The sequence below is a fragment of the Anarrhichthys ocellatus genome, unplaced genomic scaffold (genome assembly GCF_004355925.1).
Source record: "Anarrhichthys ocellatus isolate YVR2014 unplaced genomic scaffold, GSC_Weel_1.0 scaffold52, whole genome shotgun sequence".
Classification (NCBI taxonomy): Eukaryota; Metazoa; Chordata; class Actinopteri; order Perciformes; family Anarhichadidae; genus Anarrhichthys; species Anarrhichthys ocellatus.
This window is the reverse complement of record NW_022280082.1, coordinates 514,618-522,279: the sequence shown is the minus strand read 5'-3', so window position 1 is coordinate 522,279 and position 7,662 is coordinate 514,618. Positions and strand designations below refer to the sequence as shown.

Here is a 7,662-nt window from a genome sequence, read left to right as displayed (position 1 = left end):
CTCTTACCGCGACGTATTCTTAGATGTAGACCAAAGGAAATTACCCATTCACCCCCCCCTTTTTTTTTTTTTTTGAACCCCCCCCCCCCCCTCTGTCAAATCACGTAGTTCTGGTTAGGGAGTGCATATTCAGCCCGCTGTGGATGTGTGATTGTTCTTCTTTAATTTCCTTTGATCTACATCTAAGAATACGTCGCGGTAAGAGACAGAGAAGAAGAGTGGTTTTAAAGTGTGCTGGTATCGCTTGGAGGCAAAGTGTATTTCAGTCTCTCATGCACCACTGCCTCTTGGAAGAAAGAAACATGTGTAAACACAGGAGGGGGTGTTGAATATTTCACTTTAAAAGGTACTGACGCTTTTAATAGTAACTGGCAGCTATCGATTCACTTCTTTCTTTTTAATTTGAATTTAGTCAAAACTTAATAAATTAGGACTCTATGTCATTTCTTTAAATTTAAATCAACCAGTGCCTCAAGAGTCAAAACAAATGTCAATTAAAGGGTTTCAGTCGACCAAGGACGGGCTCAATGCTTTAAATACAGCAACATCCCTTATTTGGGTTGGTAGTGAGTTCCCCCTACAGCTGAAATCTCATTTTGAAATCAAACTTTCCACATTTTTACATGCTGAAACTATCAAACCAAAATCTAGGCATGAAGCACACTGCCCACACCGAGAAACATCTACAAAACAATGCTGATGGAACCGGGTCAATTACACCCCAACAACTGATTCAACAACCATTCAGTGAACTGAGTGGAACTTGGCAGCAGCTGAGAGGAAGAGAGACAAGAGAGGGGAAGCGGGGAGGGTTTTTTTGGGTATAAATCGGGCCGATCACACGGTGCCCAAAGGCAGCTGTGCAAACCTCTCATAAGCTGTCTCTGGAGTTTGTGAGCGATGTCACAGTCTGTGTCTGGGCACGAAGATGATTCTGGGGACAAAGTGCTGGCAGACCAGGGCGGCGGTGGTGAGTGAAGGTGCCCTTCCCGTAAGGAGGCCTGAGGCGGTGCCAGTAGGTACAGAGCAGCAGGAACGACGCCAAGTTCAGGTTCAACGACACGCTCTGCGGACTACAGCCATTTCTAATGAGACAGGAGTTTAATGCACACACACAAGCAAGCGTGCCGAGAGTGGTGATTCAATATACCACCACGTTGTGGCCCATTAATACAGACATTTTAAGGGCAGATTATGAGAGTGGGGATTTTATAAACTCTAATACCGAAATATAAGGATTCCTAAATTTTGGTTGTGATCATGAAATGTACTTAACAAGACATTTTTACAACTGAAAAACAAACTCGTTTCATGGAAATACTGTTTCTAATTTTCTATATGACCTCAAATATGTAATTGGGTTCTTGTGACTCCTCAGCTGCCATTTACACAAATACCAAAATATCTGTGGTAAGTTAATAAAAAAACTGAAACATGATCGAGCTCTACATTAAACAAGTTTTAAAAATGATGATTTGTATGAATTACAAAGACATCCCTGTCTTTTTGCACATACACTGAGAGCAAAGTGATGCCACAGTGGCAGTTGCTCACTATCCTCGGGGCCTTTTTCCTTCTATAGAAACGACATGCTCATTGGGGGTCAACAGGTCAGCTGCAGGCGTCATGTGACCTGTGTCCCATGACATATCAGCACCCTCCACCCCCTCCGTGCACCCACACACACAGTCCTGACAGCTCTGCTGAAAAATGCCACTGCTAGGCAAAATGGTGGGTGCCACATTCTGCATACAAATGGAAAAGAAAGCCGCGGTGAGCCGGGAAAGAATGAATGTCGACAGAGCGTCGGGGGCTAAAGAAGACTAAATGTGGCCTCAATTAAGGCCCTGACCCTCCACTTACTCTGCCATTATATTGAAAAATGCTTAAGACACAGATTCACAGTGCCTGCCAGGCAGCAAGATGAGCTTTTTGAGATCGAGGCAGACTGTTACTTGATTCTATTTGCTGTATTTAGATGGTATACAAGTCCAGAGGATCACAATTGAGACAAGAGACACAATACGTCCTTTTCCTTTTTACACAGCTAACACGCACGCAGATATGGATTTGATCATTAGATCAAGCCCGATGCGGTGCCTTGTCTCTGGTGAAGGCGATATGGGTGACAGTGGGATCGAGAGGGATGGAGACAAAAGCACCTATCAGTCCCTTTTTACCCCCCTCTTAAGTTTGGCTTTCACCGCGCATTGTAAGGCTCTCTGCTCGTCTCCAACGTCTTGAAAGGGAAAAGCAACTCCAATTCTTCCTGCTGGTACAAAGCCTCTCGCTCTCCTGTTCTCTCCCCTTGGTTGCCTCTATTTATTCGTCTTATCAGTGGGCATATTTCAAGCCCCTGGCCTTCCCTTCAGTATGAAGTGAGGCCGGTGTATGTGTGTCTGTGTGTGTGTGTGTGTGTGTGTGTGTGTGTGTGTGAGAGAGAGAGAGGGAAAGAGAGAGCATAAGAGACAGAATCCACAGCAATCGTTATCACAGCTCCCACACGATTCCTTGTTATCTTTCCCGGTCAGTCAGACTTTGGCTTGTCTGTCGTCCCCCTCATCTCTGCACCCCTGAATGTGTGTGTGTGTGCGTGGGTGTGTGTGTGTGTGTAAGGATATCTGAGTCACCATGCCCTTGTCAGTCACCGTCACTGTTGCATCGCTCTCTCAGTCCTGTTGCAATTAGATAAACACCTACTCGGCTTGCTCATAGTCCACCTCTTCCTGTTCCCCACACAGGAGAGCCCTTCATCTCACTACAGTACTGAAGTAGCTCCAGATACTGATCAGATGTAGATACTAAACATTTTGCCTGTGCATGACTCAGAACTCCTATCTGTAAAGTTACTTTGGCCCACTCAAACGCCAGCAAACTCATTTTTTGACTGCTGGAAAACAAGCTGTTTTCTGGAACTCTTCAGGAAGCACAGTTTTGGGGAATTTGCACAGAATAAGATGCTGAGATAAGTAATGTTTAGTTACCCATAGGCATTGTTTCAATAGCATTTCAAGTAGTAGGTCACTTATTAAACCAGCCACATGTTTAACACAACAGCATCATGATGAACCCGAAGCTACGAGCTTTACAAAAGCAAAATACAAGAAAGTGTGGAACTGTCGATGACAGCAATACAGCCAGTTAGAATACATACACTGATTGGAATTCAATGGCAATATGTAAACGGATCTGTCAGCGAGTACTACAATGCTGGAATGAATCAGCGAAGATTTTCCTCTGTGTAGACAGCATTTGGATAATTCGGAGCTCGAGGCAACACCTGGCCTGGTGAACAACTGCTTCCCTACTCCCACTGCTTCCTCCTTCTGCTTCCTCGTTTCTGCTGTATAGCGTTACCTTCATTTGAACTCACTGTGGATCCACATAAAAAATTCCCGGTCAAGCCCCGCACGCTGCTGATGCCCAACCAAGACATTATGCTGCCCACAAAAACTGGCAGACATCATTGGAAGCAGTCTGCGCTGATATGAAGTAGGACGTAAGGAGGAAGACTGTGTCATATAGACATGCACGTATGGAAGAGACAGTGGAAGAGGGGAGAGAGAGACAGACGGTAGAGCATAATGGAGAGTGAGACTGATAGATAGAAGAAGAAGAGGCATTGCAGCAGCGGAGGCAGCGGTGAGGCCGGGCCTGTCTGTCAGCACCTATCTGTCCTCCTGAGGCGAAAAGCTACACAAAGCAGGCTCTCGCCTCAAGTCGGCTCTAACATTTATATAACCACACACACACGATAATGAAATGACTTCTGACCTACAACGCTGGGTGGACCCATGTGGGCTGCTGCTTTAATGTTAAGCTGGAGGAGGATGGTTTTTATTTTCTCCAGGCAGCTCACGCCAAGCTCGTTTAACTCCCAACGCTGAACTGGCGCTTAGCCAGCTCGGTGCTGATTGAGACACATATCAGAATCAGAATCACCTTTTTTTGGGCCATGTATGTGTGTGTGCAGGAGTTTGACTTTTGACAGCTTGATGCATACACTTAATGACATCTTGCTTTGTATTGTATATCATGAGCTATAGTCTGCAGTTTGCAACGGTAGAGTATCGCGATCAATTGAAATTGTTAACCTCTAAAGATCAGACACACCCCTGGCCCTTCATCGCTACACTTTCCCTTTATTCCTCTTGGTATCTTGGATCGCTAAAGGACCCAAACAGGCTCTGAATAACATTACCTGCCAACCGAAAGCCTCGTCATTAATGCGGTCCATCTGCTGCTGTTCACGGGACTCCTGCTGCACTATACTTCCACAGCTCACCGTGCTATGTGTGTATGGACGCTTTAATTAAATGTTGACTTCTTAATTGTGTTGTTAACATTTAAATATACACCTGTCAAAATAATAGGGCATTTTTGGGGTACAAATTCTGGTTGCAACAAAAAAACGATTGCACAATATAAAGTGTCTTTGTGATGGACGGAGTACAGAGTCTTCTCCTCGTCTCACATTCTATTTCAGAGTCTGTCCCTAGAGATGTCTGTATTATTCATCAAACAGGGGCACCGGCTACACACTCATCATCTGAGGTGCACCTAGCATGTAGTCAGTGAAGTGCACCTCTCTCCTTGTGCACTGATGGAAGGACTGTGCAAATAACAGGTGAAAGCAAGTGTGGTCGATTGAGTATTCTGCTGGATTTACCGGAGATCAAGGAGAGGAGCTATGTAGAAGAAAACATAAAGCAGAGCAATGATAGGTCCCAAGGTCCCAGGATATTGGTGGTTCTAAACAATATTCTTTGTGGCCCCCCCTTCCTTTCTTGCATTTCTTTTTTTTTGTGTGGATTGACATAAGCCTATTAACCTGCTTATAATATACCATATTGAATTGATTATGAGTCTCCATGTTTTGGCCATGTTTACTGTTTGTTGGGAGTTTTACTTCCAAACACTATTCATATCCATGTAGCCATGTTACAAATACCGTAAATCTCCCAGAAACGTTGATTATAGTACCGTAATAAACACAAGGAATATTGATCATGTATATATGACTGAAGGGCTCGCATGCTATACGGGGGAGATAAATGTAGAATGCAAGGCCCCACAGTGGTTCATATAGCGATAGATACATCTCAGCAAGCCGAGTCGCATGATGCAGTACACATGATTCATTGTCAGCGTTATATTCTCTCTGCCACAGCACTGAGCTCTGAGAGGTGTTCGTCCTTTTTCCATGTTAGTGCTCTGCAGAAGCTAGCTCTTCGCTGGTTAATAAAAAAAACAGCCGGGTGGCGCGTGGCTGCGTCAAGAGGACGATGGTTCGCAATTACAGCTCGCTGGCTGGCTACTCATGTATCAACGTAAAGGAGTGCAAATTTTATAATAGCATTTATATAATAAGAGCCTTGGCACACACCGAGCTGTGAGCATGAATCTATAAGAGAAAGTTAAATAAAAGAGTCTCAGATTATTTCCCATAGCTTGATGTGAGAGATTTGATTTCGTCATCACATCATTTAACATTGTTTGTTAAACTACCACCCCCATGTCTTTACATTTCCTCTGGCACACCACTGAATGGAAGAGGAACACTACAGTATTTCATATTTCACTGACCCACAACCACCCCTCTTACCAGTAGTAGTTTCCTCGAAATTGCTGTATGATAATCATTGATAACAAAGAGGAAGTGATTGCTGCGTAAGATTGGAGTGGGTTCTCTTGCTGAGGATTACAGTGAATTTGGCATGTCCTGCTAACCATCAAAAGACAAAAGGAAGGCGCGCTTGCCTCCACTTCCGATCTTCTGAAGTGGAGGAGAAGGAAACACTTGCAGCCCCTGCTGGGCTTTTATCCGGCACAAATCAGACGAGCCTTGTGCTTGAGCCTCACACCATGGCAAAGTGGAACTGGATCCTCGCTGTGAGCTGTAAATGAACAGCCAAATATTGGCTCCTAATTGAAGGCAGCAGTTGTGTGTGTGCATAGGCACCCCTGCTGTACAATTGTGGACAAACACACTGGGACGCTAAAAGGTTACTTCCCCTTGTGCTCTCCTTCTCTTTTCTCAGCACTTTCTTCTCTTTAGCATCCTTTTATAAGCTGCGGCCTTGGTCTTTTCCTTCTTTTAAAGGCTATTTTTATAACATTTCTGGGTTTTTTTAGACCGTCTATGGTAAACAAACATGACAAAGAAAATAGGAGCACGTTTTTTAGCTGCAACAGCAGTCTTGAGCTAGACATGAAGCAAAAAGAATTGTGTGAGACGGATTGATTATGTGCCTAAAACAAAACCCTATTGCATCTTTTATTTTCTACTTTGTTCTTGTCACGAATTCTTCACTGTCTTCCCCTCTCTACGTCTTCCTCGCTATTCCTTGTACTCCTCTACCCGACCCCGGGAGAGGAACTGAGAAGAGAAATGTGTGCTTATGAAAATCCTAATGAAAATGCAGCACGTCTGTAATTGAATACAGACGTCTCAGTTCTGACACGAGGGATTCAAGCTGGATAAACGTGCATCGTCTCCCATTTCTCTAGCCTCCATCAATCATCACGCAGCATCACGAGGACCGGTGCACCGGCCAATACAGCTCAATGAGAACCAATTGGAGAAAGAGAGGAACGGGGGTGAAGACAGAAATCAAGAGAGAGGAAAAGAGCACATAGATATTCAAAGACAGGGAGTGATAGGGAAAATAATGAATACACTCGTATGTTGTTTTGCCAATCATGGTGGAGTTCACTGTTTTGCTTAACTTTGCATATTGTGACCCTACACACTGTGACCTACAAGGGCAGCAACATTACATTGTTTTGCTAATGCAAACACTAAGAAGCCCCTAACCATGGACGTTGTAAACACACAGTGGCACACACTGTCGGTGCTCGGGCCAAAAGCTACTGAGGGGAGCTCTGTGTCCCATTCACTCTTGGAACGGACCACGGCTACATTGTGCTGAGAGAGGTATCGGACTACATTCACCATCCAAACATACACATGACACCTGGGGAGTGGCCTCAACAGCCCATAGTTCATCCCATTGTGAAGCTCGTTTTTTTGTCTTCCAGCTGAGAGAATAAGCCAGGTCAGCTACAGGACACCATGGTGCTCCATTTCCCCAAATACATGGCTATTACTGACTGATTAGTTTGTGGAGGGCTTCTTTATTCAGTTCGCAAAAAATACCCGTAAGACCACGAGCAAAGAGTCGTCTGTTAACAACATATTTAAAGTCAGTATTGTGGGGTTCAACTGTTTTTCCGTTCTTATTTTCTGTTTTGGCAGATCTGCTCTAAACCACCACTTAGACTGTAAGGACACTAAACAAATACAAGTATTTTTAAAGCTGGAAAGCATGAGCATACCGTTTTGCCGAGCTGCAATTGGCGCGTACAAAATACCGGGCTGAACTTCATGAGCGCAAGACGAATCCTTTCTAAAAACCATCGGAGCCTAAAGTGATGTGGAGGATGACAGAACTCTTGCATGTACTTAAACACAGCAGCTGTGGACTCACTAGTTGGCAGCAGAAGGTGTTGCATCACAGTGACTAAGGGACTTGCTGTAAAGATAGGCAAACAGACAACGCGTGTGACAGAGGAGAAGAGGAAAATAATTGCTGGCTGTACAGAGAGAGAGAGCGAGAGAGAGAGAGAGAGAGAGAGAGAGAGAGAGAGAGAGAGAGAGAG

General features: G+C 44.5%; 1 protein-coding gene across 5 annotated transcripts in view; it reads right to left on the bottom strand.

Annotated features, from left to right (window-relative positions):
• wasf1 (WASP family member 1) overlaps nt 1-7,662 on the bottom strand; it is a 51,627-nt gene that overhangs the window by 40,287 nt on the left and 3,678 nt on the right. The window lies entirely within an intron of this gene.